Source organism: Chlamydotis macqueenii, chromosome 6 (genome assembly GCF_036417535.1).
Source record: "Chlamydotis macqueenii isolate bChlMac1 chromosome 6, bChlMac1.mat, whole genome shotgun sequence".
Lineage (NCBI taxonomy): Eukaryota > Metazoa > Chordata > Aves > Otidiformes > Otididae > Chlamydotis > Chlamydotis macqueenii.
Genome location: NC_141561.1, coordinates 13,402,878 through 13,414,968, shown reverse-complemented (window position 1 = coordinate 13,414,968; position 12,091 = coordinate 13,402,878). Strand labels below are relative to the sequence as shown.

Below are 12,091 nucleotides of genomic sequence, written 5' to 3'. Positions count from 1 at the left end.
TGTATGTATGTGTCTGTGTATACGTATATATTCATATATATAAAGTATGTGCATGTGTGTGTGCGCCGTGTCCCGCCACCGGCCCGGGCTGATGGGCAGCAGGAACCGCCCCGCAGCCGCGGAGTCCCGCACCCCTCCGAAGTGCCCCCGGCCCTCCCTATCCCCATCCCTATCCTTGTTCCGCCCTTCCTCCCGCCCCCGCGGAGCTGCTCCGCGGCAGCAGCCGGGGCGAGGGCCGCGCCGCCGCCGGGATTCGCAGCGGCTTTTGCCCGGGAGCGGAGCGCGGTGGGGGAGAGGCACAAAAGGGAAGGACGGAGGGAAAGTCCCTCCCACGCCCCCCTCCCCCAAGTTTATGATGGGGGTCCGGAGGAGCAGCTCCGCTCCGCAGCAACCGCTCGCCTGCTGAAAACTTGCTGCTCCGCTTTTTGGGTAAAGTTGATGCTTATTGTGTCTTTTCATTGTGCTTTTTATTTTTTTTTCTTTTTTTTTTTTCTCTTTTTTTTTTTCTCTCCCGCTTTTGTCGAAGCTGCCCTGCGCCGGGGTTGGGATGAGGAGGGGGGTAGAGATTTTGTGCGGGGGTCCCCTCGCAGTGGGTGCCTCGGGGCGGGGGAGGGGGTGTCCCGTCCCGTGTCCCCCCCCACGCAGGTGAGGGAGGCGGGTGCGGCGTTGTGGGGGGGGGGTGGGTGTGCGTGCGCGTGTGCCCGGTATGTGCCCCCCCGCCCCTTCCTCGGGACCGGGCTTTGGGCTGTGCCTCCACGGCCATTGTTTTTCCCGTGGGCTGCGGTGACAGTCCCAGCCCCGAATCCCGGAGGACAAGCCGGTTTCCCCATAGCCAGCTGCGAGTTTGCCTTCATTTATTTATTTATTAATTTAAAGTTGCCCCCCCCGCCCGCCTCCGTGTCACCCCCCGCCGCCCCCCCTCCAGGAGGGGCAATCTTTCGACAAGTATATTTGCTGAGGAATTTAAAAAATTCCCTGCTGCAACTTGATCCCTGTGTGATGAGGAGAGGCTCGGAGAGACCCGGACTCCAATCCTATTAAGGACTTAAGGAGTTGAGAGTTTTTCCCCCGGACTCGGTGGCTCTAAAACAATCGGGGAGGCGGGGAGGGAGACGGGCTCATCCAGATGCCTTTTCTGCCTCAAGTGATTGCCATCATTTCCTGGGAAACCTGACTTTTCCAGCGCGGGGCTTCGGATGGTTTAGCAGTGTTCCTGCTGCCGGCTTTTCCAAGGGCTGCGGGATTTTTTTTTTTTAATATATATATATATATTTAAAAAACCACAATTTTTCTTTGCTAACCTGTAGCCTGGGCTTCAAACCTTCCCGCGGAGGGAGCAGCCCCTTGGTTGCAGGGGCGGTGGGATGCGCGGTGCACTCAGAGCCGTGCCCCCCTCCTCGTCTCCTCCCCACGCGTGTCCGGGACCAGCGCTCCCGGGTGAGCTGAGGCCGGTGCAGGGCTCCCGCTACACGCGTGCCAGTGGGCAAATGTCCAGGGGCGGGGGTCACGGCGGGCCGAGCCGGCGGAACTTGCGCCTTCCCAGAGATTCCCGCGTATTTCGTATAGCTCCGGGGGCTGGAAAGCTGTGTGCCCGCCTTTGTGCCGATAGGAATTAGCATTTTATTGGCATATCGTGTTTATATTTTTACAGCCAGAGATAAAGGGATTGTAAAACTTTGTCCACCCCCTGCCAATCCCCTTCACTTAAAAATTTTTTTTTTTTTTTTGCAACCGAGGCTCTTGGGATGGACAAGAATTTGAAAGTAAACGTTCGACTAGCATGCTGCGTAAAACATAATTTAAACAAATATTGTATTGGCATACACGGTGGAGTCGATGCCAAAAAAGTAAAGTAAATAAGCCATGAAATTCAAAATATACAGAAGTGGAATAGACTGATTTGTTTTAAGACTTGCTGATTTGATCTGTTTGTTCTAGCTACCTTGCTTTAAAAAAAAAAAAAATGTTTGGGTTTTCTTAATCCTAAACCTAATTCACTTAACTTCACTGGAAGAGAAACTACATGCACCTGGAAAAGAGGATCCCACTAAATAATTCTTTATGCTCCTGGGATGTTTGAAATGCATGGTAATTGCTGCGCACAGCAACTACCGTTGGTGCATTCGTTTGGTTCAAGTTTTCTGATGGATGGATATGGTAATTTGTATTTTGGCTGGAACTTCAGGAAATGTTGACACCTGTCAAACTTTGAATTGCAATAAAAATGTCATATTGAAAGTCATTGCAAAATGGATAACTTTTAAGAAGTGCATGAAATTCATTATGGCGTTTCCACTGTAAACAACTCTTGGAGATTTGTCATTTGATTGAAAACATGACTTATCTGTAGCACTGAGAAGTGCCTGATCCACTGAAGATGAACTGTTAGTCTAGGGGTGTGTGTATATCCAAGCCACTGGTGTGTGTTTGTGAAAGAACTAATCTTTAAAGCAAGGTGAGGTAAGATTCACTTGATCCTGAATGTTGTTATTGCTTAAAGTATGTGACTTTGAAGTGCCCAGAAATGCAACTGCTGTTCTTCAAAGAAAAACAGCTCTCGAGAACCGTTTCCAACTTCCTTTCAATGTCTTTTTTTTTCATTGTGTCAAAGGGGATGTATACAGATGGACAAATACTGTTTGTGTTAGATCATTCATTTAGAGAAGAATTAGAGCCATAGAAGAATTTGAACGAGATGCATATGCCAGTATAAATCTAGCATAATTGCATTGAAGTTACTCCAGTTTATACTTGTATAAAAAGGCCCCAGGAATTGACCTCGGATATCCAATACACAGCAGCCTGCATTCCCTAATGTCACACTGAAGTCACATTTAGAAAAGACAGTGTTTTTGGGGCATATATATATAATGACTGGGATTTTTGGCATTGTTTTGCAATCCAGTTTGAACTTTTATGGCAAAGGACCATTTTTTTTACTATGGTTTCTGCAATTCTAATGACCTCAAAGGTTTATACTACATCTTCCTTTTCGGTGACACATTTGTATGGAAGCTGTGGTTGTGTGATCAGCTGCATAGGGGAAGTTATACAGCACTATATAACTCCAAAATATGTTTATCTTGATACTTCTATTGAGAGAGTTTGACTTTTTTCTAATGAGTTTTCCAGTCCTCTGGCCCCATCTTTTTTTTTGTTTGTTTCAGGATATGGTAGAGCATCTGACCTAATATCAAGAGCATTGTCCTCATCCTCTGCTTGTAACTGCACAGGACACTTGGTTCACCCCAACACACCCCCCCCCCCCCCCCCCGGTTTTGGTGGCCTACTGTAAGCCAGTTGTTTGCCCTGTAGTCCGAAAGGTACACAGACAGTTCATGCTTTGGTACTCTGAGAAGTGCTCTGCTCATAGTGAAGTTTCCAGTGCAGATTAGCGGAGGCAGTGGATTCAGTAAGCAGTCAGCAAAATCTGTATGTATTTGTGCAGCAAACACCTATCTATTGCTCCATCACAAAGCCTCCACTTAATAATCCGGCCAAGGATTTCAAGGCAGCGAGTTTTTTCAAAGAAGCTACTTAGGAACATTAGATGTGACTATAGCATCAAACTAATTAGTTGCCACTCCATTTCTATGAAGCTTCCAGGGCTTTATAGAAATGCGATATTTGCACTTCTCACTTGCTGCTGAGGCACTGAGGTTAAGCAGTCTCTGCTTTTTGTCTGCTTTTTTACTGATGGGAAAGCTTCCAGGGCATTGTTCAAGAGCTGCACAACCCCCTTCTATACCTGGGTAAATATTTTAAACAGTTGCACACTTGGACAACTTGCCACAAAGCATTAAGTGGTATTTAGGGTTTGCTTCAGCTCTGTTCCCAGGGCCCTTTTAGAGAAAACCAAAACAACAGGAGGTATTAGGGAATTAATTAAAGCAACACTAAATAAAATAATAGCAAAGAATTAATCTTAGTATGAAAGACAGCGAGAAGGCATTGTGTAAGGAGGTAAATAACACGTGTGTGCCTGTGCGACCCTCTGTATACATACACACACTTATGTCTATATGCACGTAACACGTACAATTCTTCATCCATGTGTTCAGCAGATCCCACATATGTGCATTATCTAGAAATTCACTGGCAAGTAATAAGAAGTGGATCTTGTGTGGTAATCGTGATCGTTGAAGAGGCAAAATTGCAGGTTTCCCTTGTGAACAAGTGACTGGAATGGAAACACTAGGTAATCAGGTCTGATTTTCTGCAGGCCAGTCCCAGATGGAAGTGAGTACCTGTTAGATGCATTATAGTTCAGGAGAGGCCACAGAACTTTTCTTCATTCATGCTCCCTACTGTAAAACCACAGCCCATACCCTTTAACTTCTTGTAAACAAGACAAAACCAAGTAGGCAAAACCTGAAATGCGCTGCCCGAAGGGAACAGGAAAGTTGTTGTCCTGTCATTCAGAAGTTTAGAGCTGTAGAAATTGCCTGGGATTTGTGAGTACTCAGTATCACTGGAAAGAGGCCTCGATGCCTGGAAGTGAACACCCAAATGAGAAAACCTTTGAGAACAGGCTCCTCCGGGACCCCGTGGTAACGTTGGAAACCTTCCTGCTACTGGCGTGGGCATGGTTGCCCAAAGACAGTAGTTACTGGGGAATCTTTTCTCCTCGTTTCACAATTATTTGCAATTGGCTGTCACCCTTCTGCAATTATAAATATTCCAAGAGGAAGCAATACAATCAGAACAATACAAATCAGAACTGTAGGTACTGGGATCTTTGTACTGGATGCGTTTCTTTTTACTTTCTAAGTGTTCTTTTTCATATGAAAAGAGTTTAGCAGCTTTATCCTTATTCAAGTCTTTTCTTTTTGTATCTGCTGGGGAGAAAACCATTAATTTTGAGGAATGGCGAGAGTAAGCCTTAAGCTGTCTTTGACATTTTAGTTTAACTTGAATAGGTTATTTTTTTTTTTTTTAAGAAAACAAGTTGGTGGGAAGTGTGTTTTAACTGTGAGCGCCCGATTTCGACCATTAGCATAAGAAAAAAAGTTTTAGTGCATTTACTATTGTATTGAATGAAGAGTTCCAACAGTCAGGGAAAAGAAAGTAAAAGGCTGTAAAGAAATGATGGTCTATTCAGATTATTCAGCAGCCCAAAGCTCTGGTCATCTGCCTCTGAAATCTGTGATGGGGATATCACTTTTATCTTCCTGTGCCTTTCTCTCGCCTTTTTCACATATTCACTTTTGTCAAGGTTTATTGATCACGTTTTCTTCTCTGCAAATCTGTGGAAAATTTAATGAACCAAAAACAACAGAGAAAGAAAAGGAACTTTTTACTCATTAGCACTAGATTGAATTTGGTTCTGTAGCCGCTGCCTCCCACGCGCATCGGTCCTGCGGCACTTACAGTAGGTACAGTGGGGACGGCTGGGTTAGCAATTCTCTTCCAGGGAAAAGTTTGTTTAATGTTGGGATCTCATAGCAGATCCAGCCCTGCTGCTTGGCTCCTCTCCTCTGCCCTCCTGACACTCAGCTTCTTGACTGCGTTGCTTCTGCCGCTAAATACCTTCCAGTGTGTATTCCGCAGAGCATTTACCTCTTGAAGAATGAAATGTATTGGCTGCCTAGCAATTAAACCCAAATTTAAATGATTGCAGATTAGCAGTAGTTATTTACAATCCTGATTGTTTTGGTGCTATGATCCTTGCTCATTACACATCTGCTTTGCCATGGTGCTGCCCCAGAGCGCTTTGTGATGCAAATGCTTTTGTTAACTTACAAATAGTTTCAGTATCTAGATCATCTCAGGTGACACACTTAAGTCTCTTCTTTTTTTCCCAGATGGACTTAAAAAGCTGTAATTAAATGTGGCTTCCAGTATGATTAAGCTTTGCTAACATTTTCCATGGAACGATTTGCTCGAACTCTGGAACTTTCTGATCCTGTCACTGGAAGATTTTTCAATAAAGGCCCTTTTTAACATTAATTTCATTTCATTTAGTGCCGCTTGTAAGTGTAGGGAAATGAGTTAAAATGGAGCATATATCTACCTGAGAGATTTCTTGGGTGTTTCTTGATTCCAAAGAACTTCACTGCTACTCTGTGTTAAACTCTAAGGTGTAAATCCCAGGGGGAGGAAAACCGTAGAGTTCTGTTAAATAGTCGCAAATACTCTCATCATAGGTAGTACCATCAATGCCGATACTTTTAACGGATGAGCTAAAAGCCACAAAAGGGCATCCATACTTGAGCTCGTAATTTCAGCAACAGCGACGCCACATCTGTGACTGCATCTGTTTTTCTGTGCACTGAGTGCCTCTGTTCTGTAGGAATACACACCTGCAATCTTAAATTGCCTCAAAATCTACAGAAAGGACTTTGTGCCCAGCAGAATGAACCCTCTTGGGAAAAATCTGAGCTCTTGCTTTTTTTTTTTAAAAAAACATATTAATAAAAAAAAAAGTCTTCTATCCCCTGTGAAACATGGGATTTTACCGTAGATAATTCATTCAAATGAAACTAATGAAACCTTTCCAGAGGAATGTGCCTTCTCTGGGATGCTCTGCTGCGCAGCGGAAGCCGGTGTGGGTCCAGCCCCTGGGTGAAGAGCACCCTCCGGTCACAGTCCCTCATCCCTGCCATGAGGTGCCAAGCAGCTCCTGCTGGGATCCAGCTGGTTCCCCCAGGATCTTCAAGGGACGGGCATCTGCACAGCTTTATTCCTGCAGGAGCAGAGGGAAAAACTTCCAGTGCTGCAAATGCAATTCAGATGAGCAGGAGATGCTGCAATATTGCAGCTCTGTGGTTTATGTTCATCACTGGGAGTGCTAAATATCCAGCCTCTGGAAGTTAAATCCTTTTTTTTCTTTAAATGTCCTGTGTATTTAGTGATTATATTCTCTTAGAGGAAGTGGATCACCTGGAAGTTGTCTAGTACTGCTTTAAGCAGTTTGATTCAGTTACCAAAATTCTTTGAGCAACGCCTGAAAACGTCCCACCAATTTTTTTTTTTTTTTTTTTCAGATGGAAAGTGGTGTCCCTAGCTAAAATCAGAATGTTGCTCCCCTCCATACTGACCTGTGGAGCCCTGTTAGAGCCCCTTTTATCGCGCCTTCTCTAAAAGCAAGGTCCGTCGATTGCGACGGTGATAAAAGAGCATCAGGATAGCTCCTTTTCAGAGCAATCCTCAGCAATGCCTCTTTGTGCGGTGGACAATGCAATAAGTCAGACAGGACTTTCCGAGCCACCGCTACAAGGAACTGTAAGGGCTGCTGAAGTACACTTGTGTTAAGTTGAATTGATTGAAATTTAATGGTTGTTAGTAGCTATGAATGGTAATGATTTTCTAGAGTATCTTCACCGTGCTTGACATTAATAACTGGAGAGTGTGTATGTGTGACGCTAGTGTGTTATTCATTTTTAAAGATGCCTTCTCCCAGCCCTCTTTCCCATAATTTAGTTGTTTTGATGCTTCGGGAAAAAAAAAAAAATCTTGGGCTTCGAAGAGCACGTACATCTTGTCAACATAATTTTGTGTTCATGATTTTTATTTTTTCCAATTCCAACATAAATCAGACTACAATATAGTGAGAGTGATGAATTTGTTTTACATGCCATCATGAATTAATGTTATGCAAATAGAAGCTTTACAGGTGCCATGATTTACTTAATAATTTCAAGTTCTAATATTTAAGCTCATTCATTATGTTTGAGTAAAAAAAAAACTACAGCATGTTCATATTTTTAAACGTGAAATGTGAGATTTGTGTGCATTTGCTGTATGTAGTTGCTGTGTAAGCACATTTGATAGCTAAGAAAGAATCAATCAGTGTTTGCATTCGGCAACTTATTCCTGTAGATGTTACAGAGACATTTCAAAGAGAATAATCAAATATTTGCGTGCAAAGAGAGGAAGATGCTGGTAAAACATCCTTTAAGGATATAAAGAAGCTGATAACTGCCAAAGTAAAGTTTTTTGGCCTTTAAAAACCAAGCAGAGCAGCGCGGTTTTGCTATGTAAAATGGTCTTTATTTCATCCTGAACAGCTCGTGAGCTGCTCCCGAGCCTGCCGTCTTCACTGTGTGGTGAGGACAAGCCACGGAGCTGGTGAGAACTATAGGTGTCCTGGGTCAAAGGTGAACGTGAATGTGATCGCAGGGTTTTCAGGCTTTGATATCGTTTTTAGTGTGCTTCCCAAAGGCTAAGGACAAGGGGGAGAAAGTTTGACACATAAATACATCTTGAATCTGTGAAGATAAGAATAGATTTTGACTTTATTTCTCAAAAAATTGAGGTCATTCTGGTCTGATGACAGGTTGAAAGCCCATCACTCAATTTTTTTTCTGTTCGTTCCTTCTCCCCCCCCCCCCGCCTCCAAATGAATGGACAGGAGCTTATTTTTGATACATTGTGCACGTTGAGTTAGTGACAGCACGTTCAGGTTTTGAAGTTTGTGGCCCCAGGGTCAAGGTTTAACATCAACGTCTGGGCCTCCCTGCCCAGGTACTAAGAATTTTACTGATTATGCCACAAAAGAACCAAACCTCTTAAATTTGCTAACGTGGATAAATTGAAAGTGAAGCTTTAGAAAATGTGTTTGCTCCATGCAACAGGACTGTGTGTTTCCATGATTGCAACAGCTATTAGTCTTGGGACTAGGCTCAAGAATTGGTCCTTGACCTCTTCATGCCCAGGGGACCATTGGCTAGGGAGCAGAGTGGCACTTGGCTTTTAGTAATTTTGACAACTACTTCATTTGCTGTGTGTGTTCTTGAAGAACTCAGAGGAGAAATTCATTCCGATGTGCTGTTCAAGCCACAGATTTAGTTGGGTGTTAAAGGGCCATTTGGGAAGTGGTGCACAGTGTATGTACCGTGGTCAAGTTAATTATGTTGCTTTGGCAACCACAGCTTTGGTATTTCCTGACTAGGGCTCCTTGATGGAGTCATATTCCAATATCTGGCGTCACCAACACTAAAACCTCTTGTAAAATCAGGTCAGTTTTATCAAAAAGTTGCAGAAGAAAAAGAGATGAGGGGATTTTTGTGACTATTCAAAATTTTTTTTTCCTTTTTTTTTTTTTTTTCACAATGAAATGCAGGTGTTGTGTTGAAAAAAGTTTCTATTTAGAATTTTAAAACATAATTCCATTGTAGGAAATACGGTAGCAATACAATTGATTTTCCAGTAGGCTCCAAGTGATTGTTTTAAAATTCCTTTTGTGGAGAACTTCAGCATTTCAGGGGTTTGTTTCAGTTCACAATAAGTCAAATTTAGAAATCTTAAATTCCTTTGTAAACTGCAGTAACGGTATTCCTAACTTCGTTCTTCCCTTCTCCGAACTGTAGGAGAGTATAAAGTTGAGCATGGTGCATCTTTTACTGAACCATGTCCATGGCTAATTTTGCCTTTGATTTATTGTGTATGTGGTTGGGGTCTTTTCCCAGCTTTTTTTTTTTTTTAAGTAAAGGGTGGGAAACTATCACACATAGTGGGAGTGCTGGTGGATGAGAAGCTTAACATGAGCAGGCAATGCGGCCTTGTGGCCCAGAAGGCCAACCGCATCCTGGGCTGCATCAAGAGAAGCGTGGCCAGCAGGTCGAGGGAGGTGATTCTCCCCCTCTACTCTGCCCTGGTGAGACCCCACCTGGAGTACTGTGTCCAGTTCTGGAGCCCCCAACACAAGAAGGACATGGACCAGTTGGAGAATGCCCAGAGGAGGGCCACAAAGATGATAAAAGGGCTGGAGCACCTCTCTTATGAGGACAGGCTGAGAGAGTTGGGGCTGTTCAGCCTGGAGAAGAGGAGGCTCCGGGGAGACCTGATAGCGGTCTTCCAGTACCTCAAGGGGGCCTACAAGAAAGATGGGGAAAGGCTGTTCAGTAGGGCCTGTTGCGATAGGACGAGAGGTAATGGTTTTAAAATAGAGGGGGGTAGATTTAGATTAGAAATTAGGAAAAAATTTTTTACGATGCGAGTTATAGAACACTGGAACAGGTTGCCCAGAAAGGTGGTGGAGGCCCCATCTCTGGAAGCGTTCAAGGCCAGGCTGGATGAGGCTCTGAGCAACCTGACCTAGTCAGGGATGTCCCTGCTCCTTGCAGGGGGGTTGGACTAGATGACCTTTGAAGGTCCCTTCCAACCCTACCATTCTATGATTCTATGATTCTATATTGGAGTTGCATTGTCTCAGCAGAGCCTGCATCTAACGACTGACCATGCTGCAGCAATTTTCATCTCTATTTTCTATTCAATAAAATGTTCTTACTTCTTCATTTTACTCCAAGGCCTCTGGCAGGGCTTGCTAAAATTTAAACTATATATTGAACTTATTCTGACAAATTCACTGGTGCTACAGATGAGTTCATCCCTCTGGGACAAATCGCATGGGGGGAGGTGGGTGGCGGAAGGCAGATCTGGATCTGCGTTAAGGGGACGGGGATGAAACGGGGCAGCGCTGGCAGCCGCTGGCGGTTGCACCATTCTCCCAGGAGCATGCAAGGTGAGGGATCCTCCTCCTTTGCTTTCCAGAGGGCATTTCCAATGGTGCAGATGGTAAAGGGGATCTTTGCCAAGGCATTCATTTCCTTTAATCTCCTCTCAGGATAGAGGTGGAGATACCCAAGTGCCAGACGCCATCAAAACTGTTGAAGGTAGGAGATGACCAGGGCTTTCTTGGTGGGGGAACTTGCTGCTAGTGACCCAGTGTTGCTCTTTGCCACCTGTTCTGGGCCGGTCCACTTCAGATCTCCTTGGGCACCTCCGCACCGCCTGATGGTTTGCGGGGAAGGCACCACCTCAGATTAGGAAATTTTTAGTGCGTTGGGTGCAGCCAGATGATGATGTGTTCCGGCTGTCAGGCTGAAGGAAGCAGGCACAAAACAACTTGAGACTCCAGCCCCAGTCGTTCTGGTGTCTTTGTCCTTTGCTGTTGAAGATGCAGCTTTGCAGCCTAAGGGGACCTGCTTCACCTCAGTTCTTCCTGTAGCTGCATGTGGAATAACCCATAAACGTTCATGGGGTTTACCAGGAGCAGATCTTCACAGTGCAGTGAAGGACCATCTGCTGCAGATGAAGAAGGCAACCGCACGGTGGCTTTTCCCTCCTTTCCTTGGCCACTATCCTCCTGGCACAGTGTGGCTGAGTGGCTCCCACTCTGGGACTGGATGGATGTTAGTCCTCCTGTAATGAAGGTGGGGCAGCTGGCTTTTTGTTTTGTTTTGTTTTTTTTTTTTCTTTTGCTATGTGTGGTTGCTAGGATGAGGTACATGCTTCTCGCACGCAAAGCAGCATGCCTTCTGGGTGTACTAAATCACGCATCCCCGTGAACCTCCTGGCTGGACTGGAGCTGTTGGTGCAGCAGTTCAAAGAAAGTGTGGTGCTGCAGGTGCTTTTGCTGGCTGATTGCTTCAGTGTCACACCTCTCCTCCTCTCACCATCTATGGTGTTTCAACATCTCATGTGAGCTAAAGGAGTTTAGGCATCACCTGTTTCTCCCTGGAGGTTACAGATTTCCGAACACCCTTGAGATGGACTTTTAAGGTCATCAGTGGCATTTTTAGGTCACAGAACTGCAGCACCCTGTCTTCTCACAGGCTAATCAAATGACTAATTAGTTCTTATATTGCTGCCGTTATCTTTTTCTCTATCTTTGATTCAGCTCTGCAGGATGAAGCCCGCTAGGAGACGACTTCTGAGAATTATTTGATTGGAAACTTAAAGGCAGATATCGTCAAGAAACTCCATATGAGCAATCATTGGTGTCTGTGTTCATCCATATACCTCAACTCATCCGTGTACATTAAGGCATCCGTCAAAGCACAGTGTTTAGAAACAGCCTTCCTATGCTATGGTAGTGAAGATACCTGATATACAGCACTCTTAATTCCACCGTAATTTATTTCCACAAGATATTCTTTTTTTTTTTTTTTTTAGCAAAGGCAGCTGTGTACATATATTTTACTTTATTTTAGTGAACATTCATTTTTGCATCAGGTCACTTCATCATGCACCCTCTCAAATGCTCATAAATAGGGACTTGGGGAGTGCAAACCTCCGTGTGTACCACAGGCACACGAACCCACTTGATTTGCCACTTTTCTCAGGTGTTGATGGCATCTGGTGGTGA

The 12,091-nt window shown here is 44.5% G+C and overlaps 1 protein-coding gene across 3 annotated transcripts in view; it reads left to right on the top strand.

Annotated features, from left to right (window-relative positions):
- Positions 1-329: 329 nt before the first annotated feature.
- The window catches only part of GLI2 (GLI family zinc finger 2), a 197,891-nt gene continuing 186,129 nt past the window's right edge, over positions 330-12,091 (top strand). For 2 of the 3 annotated variants that reach the window (XM_086751119.1, XM_086751117.1), the window contains exon 1: positions 330-429. The gene's annotated coding sequence lies outside the window, so the exon portion shown is untranslated. The remainder of the gene's footprint in view (positions 430-12,091) is intronic. The other variant, XM_086751118.1, reaches the window with a different exon arrangement.